The sequence below is a fragment of the Falco naumanni genome, chromosome 13, assembly GCF_017639655.2.
Source record: "Falco naumanni isolate bFalNau1 chromosome 13, bFalNau1.pat, whole genome shotgun sequence".
Lineage (NCBI taxonomy): Eukaryota > Metazoa > Chordata > Aves > Falconiformes > Falconidae > Falco > Falco naumanni.
Window position 1 is genome coordinate 17,890,663 of NC_054066.1, and position 14,532 is coordinate 17,905,194.

Below are 14,532 nucleotides of genomic sequence, written 5' to 3' on the forward strand. Positions count from 1 at the left end.
TCATGGCCAGCACAAGTCTAACATGGCAAAACAGAGGGGTTTGGAAACAAATGGGAAGCAAGCAGAGTGTTCTTCCATTCACCAAAGATGGTAATTATTTTGGAGAGGACTGCATATCCTTTTGGCTTTTAATCAGTGGCAAACCAAGTCAACCTTGGTTCCTATGAGCAAGAAACTATTAGGGGCTATGGATCTGCAGCCAAGGAAAACAAATCTGTACCAGTCCTTCACCCCCAGAATAACTTCTGATTGTCAAGCACAGTTACCAGGGCAATGAATAGCTTCTCCTGCAAGCTCCTCACTCAATTAAACTAATGCAGACAAAAAGGCCAGGCAGCAGCCGCCGGCAGCACGGGCAGAGTCAGATGCACGCACTTGGCACACGTAGAGCAACTGCAGCAGGTTCAGAGCGATGAGGGAGAGGAGGGGAGGTCCACAGCCTCCGTAGTCGCCGAAGACACCCAAGGCTTCTGCTAGAGATGCTGAATGGCAAAAGCTGGCAGGGTCTGTGCCCTGAGGAGTCTTCAGCAAGCTTTAACCGAGAAGGCAGAAGCACTCCCTGGTATCCAGAGCTGTCATCCATATTTAACGGAGACAGATAAAGATCCGAGTGTAGAAACACCTAAGAAAAGTCCTTGATTTATTAGTAACCCAGAACTATCCCCTTGCTGCCTCCCCCTCCACTCAGCAGCCTCGTAATTATAACTCTGCCTGAAAAATCAGGACAGCCATCAAGGCAGAGCACAAAATAAGAGGCCAGGAGAAACAAGTACAATCCCTGGCCCTTCTTGAGCCAGAAAGCCGAGAGTCTAAAGCATCCCAATCATCTTTCAAAGCACTCAGGGGAAAAAGGAGAAAAAAAACCAAAACACAAAAACAAAAAAAAACCAAAACACCCCACACACCAAAAACACCTAGATGCAGCAGGACCTTGATTTTGTTCCCAGTTGCTCTTTGTAGACCAGCTGCTGGGGCACTAATGAGCCACCTGAAGATGATCAATTCCTGTTTTGTACCCCCTTGTGCAGATGAATTCCATTAAGAGAATGACTATAGACCTTGGAAGCTACAGTGACCTACAGCAGCCTTCCTTATTCTTCACTCCTATGTGATGTGCCACAGCTTCATTTTCTCTTTGTGAAGTTAGCCAAATAGCACACACACACACACACACTTTTTTTTTTTTTTTAAGAGGAAAGCAAGGCATCAGGGAGAGCTTCTGGCCCATGCAACACTTCTCCTGATGAAAAAGGCTGCTAGACATGCATTATCTGAGATCTCTGAATACTCCATATAGCCAAAGTTACTGCAGTTGGAGCTCCCTGGTCCTCAGTGTATTATCTCTGACAGCTGGCTGGGGCTGCACTTCATGGTGGGATGGAGCAGGAAGAGCCAGGACATGAATCGCAAACTGTAGAGTCTAGGGACAACTGCAGAACAAACCGCAGCTTTAGCAACACACATAAATGTAACTTGCTTGACCTCAGAGACGTCACGGAACTTGCAACTAAATGTTCACATTTGGGGAAAGAGATGGAGGCAAGCAAAGGATTCAGGGCAGCCAGGAGCATCATGCCTTCACACACGACCGACAAGGAGGTAGGTATGTCAGCATGCACACAAAGACAGGCAGCAAGCAAAATCCACAGCTCCCTCCTTTCAACTGGATTTAAGTGTGAGTGTGCAAACAGAGCGAAATCCCATTCCCCCTGAAAAACTAAAGGAAGTTGTGTCTTTGATTTCAAGGGAAACATAGCCTGACCCCTGCATAGCTGAAGGCAGTGCAAGCCACTGTGGTCAGACCAGCCCAACGTAGCGGCAGCAGGTGCTCTGCAAAGCTGAACCCACACAGCCACGAACACACCCCAGCTTAGACAGGCTCTTCCAGCAGGTGTTATTTGAATCCTGGGCATCTCTCTAGCGAAGTGCAATGATACTGAACTTCCTTGTGGGCTCAGGAGGCTGCCAAACATCTGTTGGGATTAGTTAGTTCATGTTTGTAAAGTGCACACAAATGCTATCGTAAGGAAGGGGCTGACCTATTTATGGATGTGAATGCTGGACTGAGACCCAAACCCACATACTCTGTTTGCACATATGGCTGTATCTCCCCTGCCAGATTTTACTGTGTGAAGCTAGGATGGAGGCACGAAGTGTAACCTATAGCTTACAGCCCACTTTGGTCACTGCTAATTTAAGTGAGTCATACCGCTCCCCTCCTCCACTTCACCCTACCCAATTGCACAATCTAATTTTGTTAACAAACTGGCTTAGTGTTACTGTACTGGGAGCCCCCAGGTGCCATATGGGTTGCCCTTTTCAGGAGAAACCCACCTCCCCTCAAGCCTCCATCCCACTCCCTGGAGCCCCTACCAGGGCTGCAGATCACAGACTCTCAGCCCACAGATCTCCGGCAGACTCCCAGATGCCAAGATGCAGCAGCTCTGCCACCCAAATTCCTTGTGGACTTTGCATCAAGTTTCACATTTCTCTTGGGTGTCCCTCCCTCCCACACAGGCCTCCTGTGAGTAACGGCTAAGGAATAAGACAGCAAGCACGTACAGCTCAGAAAACACAGTGATAAACAGCCGTGAGGGAGACCAGCTCCCCTAGAAAGGACAGGGAAGACCCAAGTAGGTTTCAGATGGAATCAAGCACATTTGTTAAAAGGATTATAGGTGGCAACGGTTCGCAATGGCAGGGCCACAGGAGCCATACGTTCCCATGACTCAGAACTGATTTGCATCAAGTTGCAAGTCCTAGACATACAGCTTTGCTCTGCCAGAAGCTACTGCTCCCCTTTCCTCCACAGACACATTTCAATACTTCTCAGGTCTCCGTCTTAGTCACATTCTGCTAACACACACTCTTTACATCTTTTTCATCTTCCCTCGTGTCCCCAGGTCAATCGCTCTGCTCTTCTCTCACCATTCTCCGCTTTATCTTCATCCCCCAGGCCAGCAGCTCCTGGGACGCAGGCACTGCTCCACGCGTGCTGCCTGGGCTCTCTCCTCACGTTCACAGGACTTCTCACTGCTCTCCTTTGAGCAGCACAACAAGTGGCAGGCTCAGCCCAAGATGCTACAGGTCAAATGTAGAGCGATGGACAACCAATGCTGTCCATGGGATATGGAAGCAAAAACAAAGACAAGGATGAACAGCAGCCCAGGCACATACCAATACCATACCCAGAATTACTCATATCTCTCATTAGATGGATAGGCCTTGCCTTGCTGTGGAGATCAAGAACATCTGGAATCACTTCCATCACATGTTAGGTAGAATGTGCACAACTAAAACAAACAGAAAATATTGCCATCCTAGCAGGTACATTGACCAAGACAGCTGGAACTAAACCAGATGATCCAATGTGGGCCTTTCTGATAATACACAGCTACCTTTGTACATCCAGCTCCATCCATGAAACCAGGCACACCCTTAATCAGGTACGAATCAAATCATCCGAGACATGAGAAATTTACCAAGAGCTGTTGCAAAAGCCCATAAGGTCACTTGTGTCTCACTGCATTTCACCTTCAAGGGATGGGGAGCCGCTGACCCAGGCAGACAGCCGCCCTTACCATGACAAAGGTGGAGCAGACCACTTTCACTAGGAATTCTTGCACATGACAGCATCACCCAAGACCCAAAACACCACCTCAGGCATGCAGATGCATACAGACTGGAGGCTCGGGCTACGGCACCCAGGGAGTGAGCGTGGTGTGGGTACAAGTATGACAACCCAGTGAGTGACCTGACCCTAGGCAAGGTGGGGCACTACCAGCACAGACAATCATTGCAATACACCAGAGCACAAATCCTCTCTTTTTCACCCCAGGGTACCTCAGAGCAAAGCAATATACCAGGTGGTGCAAAGGTGAGGTGACACCAACCCATCTGCCCCGCATCCTCAGGCAGACCCGATGCCCACCTGTGAAACAGCCACCACAAAACACTGCCCATAGGTCACGTGTGGAATGAGGGGATGGGAGCTGCTTCACGCAGAATAACTTAGAAAGCAAACCACTCTACAGGGATCCTTGTGTGTACTAAGACGAGCTCTGCTCTCGTAGCTCCTTCTCCACCCACTCTACGACACAGCCCTTAAAAACTTCTCCACCGACTTCCCCAGCCTCCGCACACCCCGAGTTCACAGCTCTCCCACACAGCAGAACAAAACACACCGTGCCAAAGCATGGAAGGAGGAACACAGGCACTCCGTAAGCTGCCATTCTTCCACCCAGACACTTTGAGTACCTGGGTGGGTGGAGAGCCCTGGAAAGACACACTCATTTATATTGTTTTACATTCACCTGCTGCTCTGGCATCATTCCCAAATCTTCTATGCAGAGACAGACACTCAGGGAGGCGTTACGTGCCAAGAACGCTGCGCTCATCCCCGCAGCAACGTGTAGGTCCAAGGCATTATTCCTAACTTCCAAAATACGCTTCTGCCCCATAGTTCATCACTTAATGCCACTGTTAGAGGCTTGCAACTTGTCTGCTTCACTCACAGCATGATCTCCTGCACCGTACAAGGCTAACTCTTTGCAGCAAGACTACAGCCATTCTGCATGTCACAGCACTGTTTCAGAAGAGAAGCCAGACATCTCCCCAGATAACTTTAACCCTTCTGCCCATCGTTTCTTCCCCATCTGTCTGCCTTGGGAGCAAATTAGGATTTGGGTACAGGACAGTGCTTAAACACTTGCTCGTCTTTAGGCACACAAGTCGCTGCGGAGAGTTCAGCTGGATTACTCATACACTTGAATTTCAGACTTAGTATGCAGAAGGTTCACCAAGCCCTCCTTAAATGGCAAAGAGGCAGTGCCATGTTTTCCAAGATAGGCTACGTGCACCCCAAGGAACCCAAGAAAACTGATCCTCTGAAAAAGCACCAAGATGGAACTGTGCTAGGAAAGGCACAATTCTCATTCTCCCAAAAAATAGCCTGCAAGATCAGAAGGGATGGAGAACAACCACAGCTTTAAAGGAAGCTTAAACTATGCTAAAAAAGGGTAGTGTTAACTGTACACAGGAAAACAAGCCACTGAGGAAGGATCCAGAAGATATGTGAAGTCCCCGTTACCCTTACTCTACTCCTTGAAATATGCTTTTATATATAAATACCACCTGAACCATAATCATTTTTGCGGCTCCTTTCTGGACCTCACCATCACCACGTTTCAGATTCAACAATATTAAGCTGTCCTGGTTTCTAAATGCCAGAGGCAAAGACCAGCTTCCATGCTAAGGTGGGCATTTCAATACCCACACAAGATAAGTACAGGCGTTGACCCTCAGTCAAGGATGGTGACGATAACGCATTAAGGGGCAGGTTAAAGTGGAAAAGATGGGTGAGATGGACTGTAAAGATAGGCATAACTGCAATAAGCAGTTCAGAGTAATCTCCAGAGTTGGGTGGAAAGGTTGCTAACTTCAGTCTGTAATTACAAGCAATTCTTTCTAACCATTTCTCTGTTTGATTATCAGTTATGACTGCAAACTAAAGAGAACAACCACTTCTCTGTTTGATTATTAGTTATGACTGCAAACTGAAGAGAACAACCCTGGTCTAACTGGCTTTTTTCCCCTGGATTTCAGTTTTAGTGATGACTCACGACTCCCAGCCTCACTCCTCTCCAAGCCTCAGTGTCCCATCAATAAAATGGCAAGAATAACTTCCCTTCACCTTGGGAAGGCACTGCAGAAATAGTCCCCCCCAAGTTGCAGAGCACTCCAATGAAAGAGCAAAGAGCACTCCAGAAAAGCACAAAAGGAAATTAATAATTCTGCATTCAGTCTCAAGTCTGAACAGTATGTAGTAAATAAGGCTTGGGGCCACACACTGCACAAAAAGAAAAGAAACTGAATACTTGCTCATTAAGCATCACCTTCCACTCTGGGCACAGAGTAGGTGCTCTGGCAATTAAGTGGCTATATCATAATACCTGCTTGCAGGGGAGGCCAAATTAAAGTTTCAATAACAACCTTCATTCTGGCATTTGGTAGCTTTGGAGCAGTTGGACTTTGCAACTTCAACACCATTCTTTTAACCAAGTTCACTGCTTGTAATTAACTACGGGACTGCCGCGTGGCTGCTGCAATCACTCTCTGTTTCTCTTGGGAAACCCAGATTAAAGGCTTGTCTTGGCCACAGTAGTAGCTTGAGGTATCTCTCAAGATTTGCCCAAACCCTTGAAAACCAGATCAAGTCTCTACCTCAGGTGATGAGGTATGTTAAAATCAAGCCAGCTGAAGTCTGTTGGGGCTGATCTGAAACAGGAATGACACCCAGATGAGCGAGGCAGGGGAGATGCAGCAGCTAGAGTTACAACCACTTATCAGCTGCTAATCCAATCGCTCTCCCAACCTAGTCACCGAGTGCCATGCATTGTCTGGGAGACTCCTTGCTTTCACTCAAGCTTGCCTCATTAAGTGGAGTAATTCAAGTCTGTTAAGGCGAGGTAATAAACTGCTGAAACAGAGAGAGCTCCTTAGGGTATGTGCACACAGCACATCCAAGATGCACATGCACGTTACTGTTATAAAGCACTGCAGCTGGGGTACAGTGAACACTGCAAGAACCACCTACAAGTCACCTGTAAATCACCCCAAATTTCTCCTCTAAAAGGAAAAACCTCACCAACCTGAGTTTCACGCACCCAGCCACATTGCTGGAAAAGCCCTAGAGGAGATACTTTAAATTTGCTCTGTTATGCTGAACTAAGGTTTGGAGGTTGACCGCTTTTACCCCATCATGCAGCGTAAGGTTTGGAGCTGGATCACTTTTACCCCGCCATGCAGTGCATCCCTACTCACTCCAGCAGGCTCCACAAGCCCTTCTTCAAGGGCTGTGGCACAATCTGCCATTCTGTCAGCCTCCTCCATCCTGCCTGCCTGCACCCAGCTGGCCAGGCTGGTCCCACAATAAAGCAGTGGGTCCGGGGTCCTCAGCAGCATTACAGCCCCCAGCCGCACAGCCCTGGCAGAGGCTCTCCGGCTGGAGGAGAAATCAGGAGCACGAGCAGAAGGAGGAGGGGAGGCAACTGCAGCTCCCCACAATAAAGTCCACTGGCCTAAAAAAGAGGAGGGGTCAGGAGTTGCAAATTGATGCATAAACAAGACCTGACTGTGTAATTCAGAGCTAACAGGGTAGTTTACTGAATGTTAATTAAATCCTCAGTGCCTGTTACCAACTGTGGAGATCAACTTATTTTTAAATTAAATAAGCAATAAATGCTTAGATGAACTTCTATTAAATTTCACCCAGTGAATGAAGTATGTGGGGCTTTTAATAGACATTAAACAAGATAGTTATGGCAAGTTAGTTGACACTTTATTACCTAAAGATAATGGCCATATTAAATCTCAACTAACTATTCCACTGGCGGCACAATCATCCAAGACTTGGCAGAAGTCTGCCTGCCTTGAAGCATCACTGGGCAGCGGTAGCAGGAGGAAGGCAGCTAAGTGCTGAATGGCACCTACTTAGAGGATGCTCAAGTGCATAAACCCACTTCAGCACAAAGCAGGATCCCACCCAGCCGCATCTGGACACCTCAAAGAGGGCCGATACGCCTACCACACAGAAACAAAGTTGGCGTAAGTCTGAGACCCTCAAGCATCCTGACCCCTGACTGCCCCCACCCCACATGAAACAACTTAAGGGATTACTAAGGAATCACTGTATTACAAGGCTCCCTTACGGCATCAAGGGCAACAGAAAACATCCTCCCTAACAGCCTGCAATGCTCAAAGGCTCGTATCTTTTTCTAAGAAAAGGTTATCAGCAGCCCACAACTCCACGATGTTTGTTTTCCTTTCCTGAGCATACTGCAATAGTTTGGGAACGCTTCTGAGTGACTCACACGTGTGTCACTGTCACCCACAGATCCCAACAACAGATACTGACAGTCTAAAATGACAGAGACTTGCTGACAGTGACTTAAAAATCATCATTTTCATGCCAACTGTTGCGCTTGCTCAGAGAGCGATCAAAACCAGTTCTTTGAGATGAAAGCATGAAAGCACAACCTCCACTGAGGTGTTGATACCGGTAACTTTAATCACTATGATTAAGCATGGGTCATGGGACACGCCACCCCCCCACACTTCTGGATTGGAAGCATCATGAGCCCTAACTGCCCTGCCATGGCCAGAAGCAGGAGGAACAGAAAGAGCTGAGCCCTGCATCCTCTAAACCCCACTTCTTGGGCAGACACAAGCTCTCAAAAAGCTTTTAAACTTTGTGGGGTTTTTCTGGTCTGTGGTTTTCGATTTGATTTGTTGTTTTCTTTTCTCTGTTTGTTTCTATTTTGCAAAACAAAAAGCTACCTAAATTAAAAAGAGGAAAATAGAGAGTTATTCAGACTTTACCGATGTTCTCCTCCAGCATCCCAATGCACACATGAAAGCAGCTAATCGCTACACCTTCCCTCCAGTCCCTCCTCTGGAACAGTTGTTCATCAAGTTATTTCAAGTTCTGTACTTTCCTACATATAACCCGCACTCTTTAAAGGTATTGTTACTTAAGTATCCGTCCCTCAGATAACCCACATCCTTAGATAAGCTACGGTTTCTGTCTCCTCTGCTCGTGCCCGCTTCTGAAGTATGGCTGCAGTTCCAGTAAGCTCTCTAACTTTTAGCAGAATTACCCTGCTACGACAGCAAGAGCAAAGGCAGATGGTGAAGCTGCCCAGGTAGGAAAGCAGGTGGTGGAGGACCAAAAGTAGGCACAAGCATCACAGTCTCGCTCACACATGCACGTAGCAAACAGATGCTGGATCCCACACTGGTGGGTCGCATCTTGCTTGCTGTGTATTGCTTGTCCTGCTTCCCCGAAAGCAAACCACTATCAAAAAAATAACGTAACTACAAAGCACAGATGTACCTAAAGGAAATGCATATTTCTTTGTCATCTCCGTTCCATCTCTAAGACCACTCTATGTATCCACAGGGACTTCCCTCCACCTGAAGGGATTACCAGGGCTGCCAGACTGCACCAGAAAGAAAACGGATGGCCAGCCGCAGGTGAAACCCAGCCTGGTCCAGGGCCAGCCAGTGCTGCCCAGAGCCATGTCAGGGCCAGACGAGTTTATTGGGAGAAAGGCAGAGCTGTGTGGGTCAGGCTTTCAGAAGCTTGACAAGCAACAAAATGCCACTGAGGATGCATTGTTCACACAACCATGATGGGCAAAGAGAAAGCACTGTGGGCACCCTGAGGGTATATTTTTCCACAGACGCATGGAAACTATCTTCTTGCTAACAATTTGTCATACACCCAAGCTACTGCTTTCCTCTAGCTACAGCCAGCAAAAGATGTTTCAGAGAAACCTGCACAAAACAGTATCTTCCTTCCAATTAGATGTTTATGACATAAAAAGAACCACCATTATCTGGTATAACTCTCAATGTACCTGACAATCATACAACCGTTCCATCTTCTTTCCAGACTTAGTTCAATTCTTGACCTCAGCAACATTCTGCATGATAATGCCACCATTTAGTTACAGCACTTTAGTTAAGAGTTACAAAGCGCTTCATTTTGTTCATTTTGAATCAGCCACTTTCACCTTGGCTGGCATTGATACCAAAGAACAGAAACTCTTTTTTCCACAGCACTCACTGTTTCTGTGACACCTTCCTAACATGTGTCTTTTATATAGAAGCGATCCCAAAGTATTGGTCAAACTCCCTCAGGTTTTCCAGCTCCCCACCATTTTTACTATCCCTCTCCAAAACCACATACACCAGGCTTCACTGATCACAAGGGAGTCACTCAAGTTTTGTAGTCAGACATTATATAGATGAACACAAGCAGCAATTTTTACAAACAAGGCAACAGTCAGGCTCCAAAATTGAGTGGGTGATAGGTATCTCCACTCTGACCACAAATACATAATTCGTACTATGAGTTATAATTAAAAATACATACTGATGATTGTATTATATATTTAAAAGCACTGCAGCTCCACTGAGACCGTGGCTGACACTATTAGGTTCCATGCAAAAGTCACCAGCCCAGCTCTGGAGCTTCACTCCTGAACAGCCTAGAGAGACAAGTGCTGTGGAAAGGGATACACATCTGAACCTGCCCTTACATTATTTGAAAGCTTGAATTATACTGCACCAGTTCCTTGTTATGGTAAGACAGAGCTCATGACCTCTCACTAAGACAGCACAGCTGAAGATGATATTCAGAGCAAACTAACTTTGAGATCCGACATGCTTTGCAAGTTTTCATGAGACAAGGCAGCTCAACTGCACAGGAACCTGGGATTTTCTGTACCCGAACCATGAATGCCAGGATACAGGATCTGAAAACCACCAGTCCAGAAGCAGGCGTTTGCCCTGGTGTCACTAGACCACATCTAGGTGACTGCTTATCCAAACAGCAGCTAACAGAAGGGGACAGGACTCGCAGAGCTAGAGCTTGCGCTGAGACGGGCATGCTCACCAGCATCCTGCCCCAACATCCAGGCTGATCTCCAAACATGCTCCAAAAGTGAAAATCTCACCTTGGTGCAACAGGAATTGGAGCTTCTCTCCCAGCTTGGTACCAGCCTCTCTGCCCAGACAGTTTACAGTGGGGAGCAGCCAAGTACAGTGCACACCGGGCAGTCAGGGCTTGCACAATGAAGACATCCACGCAATGACAAAAGCAGTAATCCTCACTGACCCGGGCACCATGGAGACTGCATAACAGCAATTCATAGCAGTTTGGGGCTGTACCTATAGAAGCTTCAATGAGGCGCAGCATTCGCTTCATTTTACCGTTCACGTCTTCCATTTCCACCAAGGAATTTACCCAGGCAGCAGACAAGGGCTGCACACCCCTGACTGGGACTGCTGGCAACGTGGGACATATGCACAGCCAACATGCCCGCGGCCTCCACACAACACACATGGTGGGACTGACTTTTGGGAAGAGGGCCTCCCACCCACTGCCAGACACCTCTCTCCAGCCAAGAGACCCCCAAATAGGCTGTGGTGACCTTCAGCAACCCCATGGGCTCCAAACAGACCCTCCAACCGCAGGGCTGGGAAAATAGCATACAAGGACCAAAGGACGCTGGATGGCAGGAAAGCTGCCAGCACCATTACTGATGGGGACACAGTGCTGCCACTACCCTGGACCAGGTGCCCCCAGCCTGGCAGCTTTGCCCAACAGCCAACACAAGCAGACTCAGATGGTAAAAAGAAAACTGAAGAAAACAATTAAAGGAAAACCACATGTGGAGCTCAAGAGTGAGAGGGCAACAGGCTTTACAGCCCCATTAGCAGCACCAGCATCTCCATGAAGCTGCAGGCAGGATTAGATAGCAAGCATAAGCAGCTCACTGCCAGGTGGCCTCTATGACCATCATCACCTGCTGACGGCCCATCCTGCAGGGAAAAACCCTCTAACAAAGGCTAAACAACTGAAAGAGGGGAATAACAGAGCTAATAAATTTAGGAGTAACAGGATAAAAGGTTATGGGGCAGGCAGGGGGAGACAGAGCAGGTCAACAGGCAGAGAGAAGTTTTCAACAGTAGGTCTTTATCTGCAGATGGAAGTACTTCCCAAAGGAAGTCCCATATTCCAGAGTATTACTTAGCCTTGCCTGGGCCAGTCCTCTGCAGCAAGGGCGGGGATAACCAGAAAGTCCCTCACATCCCCAAACTGTGCCGCTGCACAGCGGGCTGGGCTACACACAGGACAGCAATCAGCATTTTCCAGCATGAACACTGCTGCATCGTTAACACAGAGACTAAACGCTGTGTCCTGTCCCCCACTTCCACATGTTCCCCTCCCCTCCTAATGCCCCGTATCTGTAATGACTTGGTAAGCCAGCACCTGCTGTATCACCCAGCTCCCAGACACCCAGGGGCTCCCTGCTCTCTCTCAGATCTTGCCCCAAAAATCATTCCGGGAATGTACAAAAACAATCTCTGCGATACATGAGTCCAAGGAAGCAAAGAAATTCTCAGATCTAGAGTGTTGCCAAAATCTTTAACATTTCCACGTTACATTTCACACAGGTCAAACCCACTTTGTGCATGGGGCCACGGTGCTGTGGATGTGCAGGAAGGCACATCAGCAAGTTTGGCAGCTCCTGCAAGCTCTCAAAACTTGTGTGTATCAATTGCCTAGCAAGATAGAAACATACCAAACAGGAACCCAACCCGAAAACCAAACTATCGGCCACAAGCCAGCTGGTATAGGTGTAAAAAAACAAAACAAACAAACAAAACACCACACACCCAAAACAAAACAAAACAAAAAATTCAAAACAAAGCAGGAGACTCCCAGGCTCATTTGTTTCACCAGCGGGGCCAAAATACACCTCGAGGTACAGTAGCCAGAGCAATTACGTGTGTTGCTCCATCACCACCTCCTACTCGGGAGCACTGCCTTGTCCCCAGCACAGCCCCAGGGCGCGGAGCCTGCTCCCGAACAATGGCAGGAGTAAGACTTGCCTGTTCAAATGGGGAGGGCAAGAGAAAAGGGAGGGGAAAAAAAATATTGTGTATATATATATATATTATGAAAAAAAAAGCCTCGGATGACGTAAGGGTGTGGGAAACTTTTACGCCCTTACCTGCTGGGGAAGGGTGGGCCTCCCCCGGCATATAAAAAGCTGCCAGGGCTTTACTCAGCCCGCCGAGCGCGGCGCAGCCCGGGCGGGGACCGGCCGCACACGGCAGCGCCGGGCCGGCCCGGGGCGAGGTGAGGCGGCCCCCGCCCGGGCCAGGTGCACCTGCGGCCGGCAGCACCGCGCCGCCCAGCCCCGGCCGCCCGGGGGACCCCGGCCCGCCGCCGGCCCCCGCCCGCCGCGCAGGGCGGCGGCGCCCGTGAAGTCCCGGGGAAGTTTCCCCCGGCCCCGCACCCGGGAGCTGCCCCCGCCCCGCGGCCGAGCTCGCCCCGGGCCGGGCCGTCCCCCCTCAGGCGGCCGCGGCGCCCCGGGCGGAGGGAGGAGCCAGGCGCGGCCCCCCCGGGCGGCCGGCAGCGCTCCCCGCCCCGGCCGGGGGCTCCAGCTGTTGCACAGCTGCCTCGGCGGGCGGAGGTGGGGGGGCGGTGGGGAGGAAGGGGGCAAGTTATTATCTGCAACAATACCTCGGGGGGAGGAGGCAGCGGAGGCGAGCGCGGCGGCGGCGGCGGGAGGAGGAGGCGGCGGGGGGAGGTGGGGCCGGGGGCGGCTCCGCAGAGGGGCCCGGGCCCGCCCCGCCGCCGGCCCCTTCCGCCCGCCGGCCCCTTCCGCGCTCCGCGCCGCTGCCCCGCCGCGTCCCCCGGGCAGCCCCCCCGCGCCCGCCGCCGGCGTCCCCCACGCCGCCCGCCCCGGCCGCGCCCCGCCCGCCCGCCGCCCTCCCTCCGCTCCGCTCCTCCCAGCGCCGCCCGCGGCCACCGGCACCCCCCGCCCGCGGCGCTCCCGCCGCCCCCCCCCCCCGACCCGTACCTCCCCGCGGGCCGAGCGAGGGGGCCCGGCCGCCCCGGGCGCGGGGGGACGCCCCGAAACAAAAAGCGAAAGCGGCGGCCGCTGCCTCCCGCTCCGCCGGGCCGCCGCGCTCTGCCCGGGGCTGACGTCAAGGGCCCGAATTCCTGCCTTTCCCTGCAGGCAGATTTGTCCATGTAAGGGCTGGGGCCGGGGCCGGGGGCGGGAGGGGGCTGCGCTGCGCGCACGGCGCGGGGCGGCAGCTACCGGCACCGTGTGTGGCGGGGGGGGGGGGGGGGGGGCTGCAAGCATCACCCCCTGCCCGGTAACCGGGAGGGCCAGGCCCAGCAGTGCGCAGCGGGGCTTGCGGTGTCCCCCCCCGCAGCGGGGCTGTGCGGGGCGGCCGGTGCGGGGCTCGGGTGCTTTTCCCGCCGGCCAGCCGGGGCGCGCAGGGAGGGGGGACAGTGAACGGAGCTCGGAGTTCGCTACACCGGCGTTACACCGGCGGTGCCTGCACTGAAAACTAAACCTGCCGAGCACACTAAGGAGAGGGGGAAGGGAAGCTGCTCTCTGATTGCTGTTTGATTGTTTTGTGGCTGTTTATAAGGACTGCAATTAAAATAATTCGTATTTTGAGTGTGGTGGTTTTTATAATGGAATGTTACCCTTTAAGTAGCTGTTGGGTATCTGCGCTTGCCCTGAAAAGAAGGGAAGACAGAAGGGTTACATCGAATTCAGGCTGCGGAGGGGAGAGCTGCCAAGCCTTACTCATTTGGAAAGAGATTTCTGGATGAGTTTTTAGGCACTTTAAATGTATTTCATTTTGACAATAAAGGACTCTGCTGTGCACTTTCAGAAGATGTTTACAATCTTATCCCATTACCAGCTTTAATGTCCACAGTCACCACTTGACAGCCCCAGGAGGGAAAAGCTTGCACGTAAGGACCCAAAAAAGGACAGTAAGTGCCTGGAAGACTTTGGAAGCTAGAGCACGGAGCTGTGATCCAGCCTCCCTCCCTTTTCTCTGGCTGCCAAAATCTCTAAAACAAGCAGGCGTGCTCACAGCATGACCTGAGAGCTCTGAGCCATCAGAGACCCCAGGAGATACCACCCCACC

General features: G+C 50.7%; 1 protein-coding gene across 3 annotated transcripts in view; it reads right to left on the minus strand.

Annotated features, from left to right (window-relative positions):
- LOC121096563 (LIM domain containing preferred translocation partner in lipoma) overlaps positions 1-14,232 on the minus strand; it is a 356,409-nt gene extending 342,177 nt beyond the window's left edge. For 2 of the 3 annotated variants that reach the window (XM_040612605.1, XM_040612602.1), the window contains exon 1: positions 13,440-14,232. The gene's annotated coding sequence lies outside the window, so the exon portion shown is untranslated. Of the gene's footprint in view, positions 1-13,099; positions 13,152-13,439 lie in introns of those variants that run through there. The other variant, XM_040612603.1, reaches the window with a different exon arrangement.
- Positions 14,233-14,532: the final 300 nt, after the last annotated feature.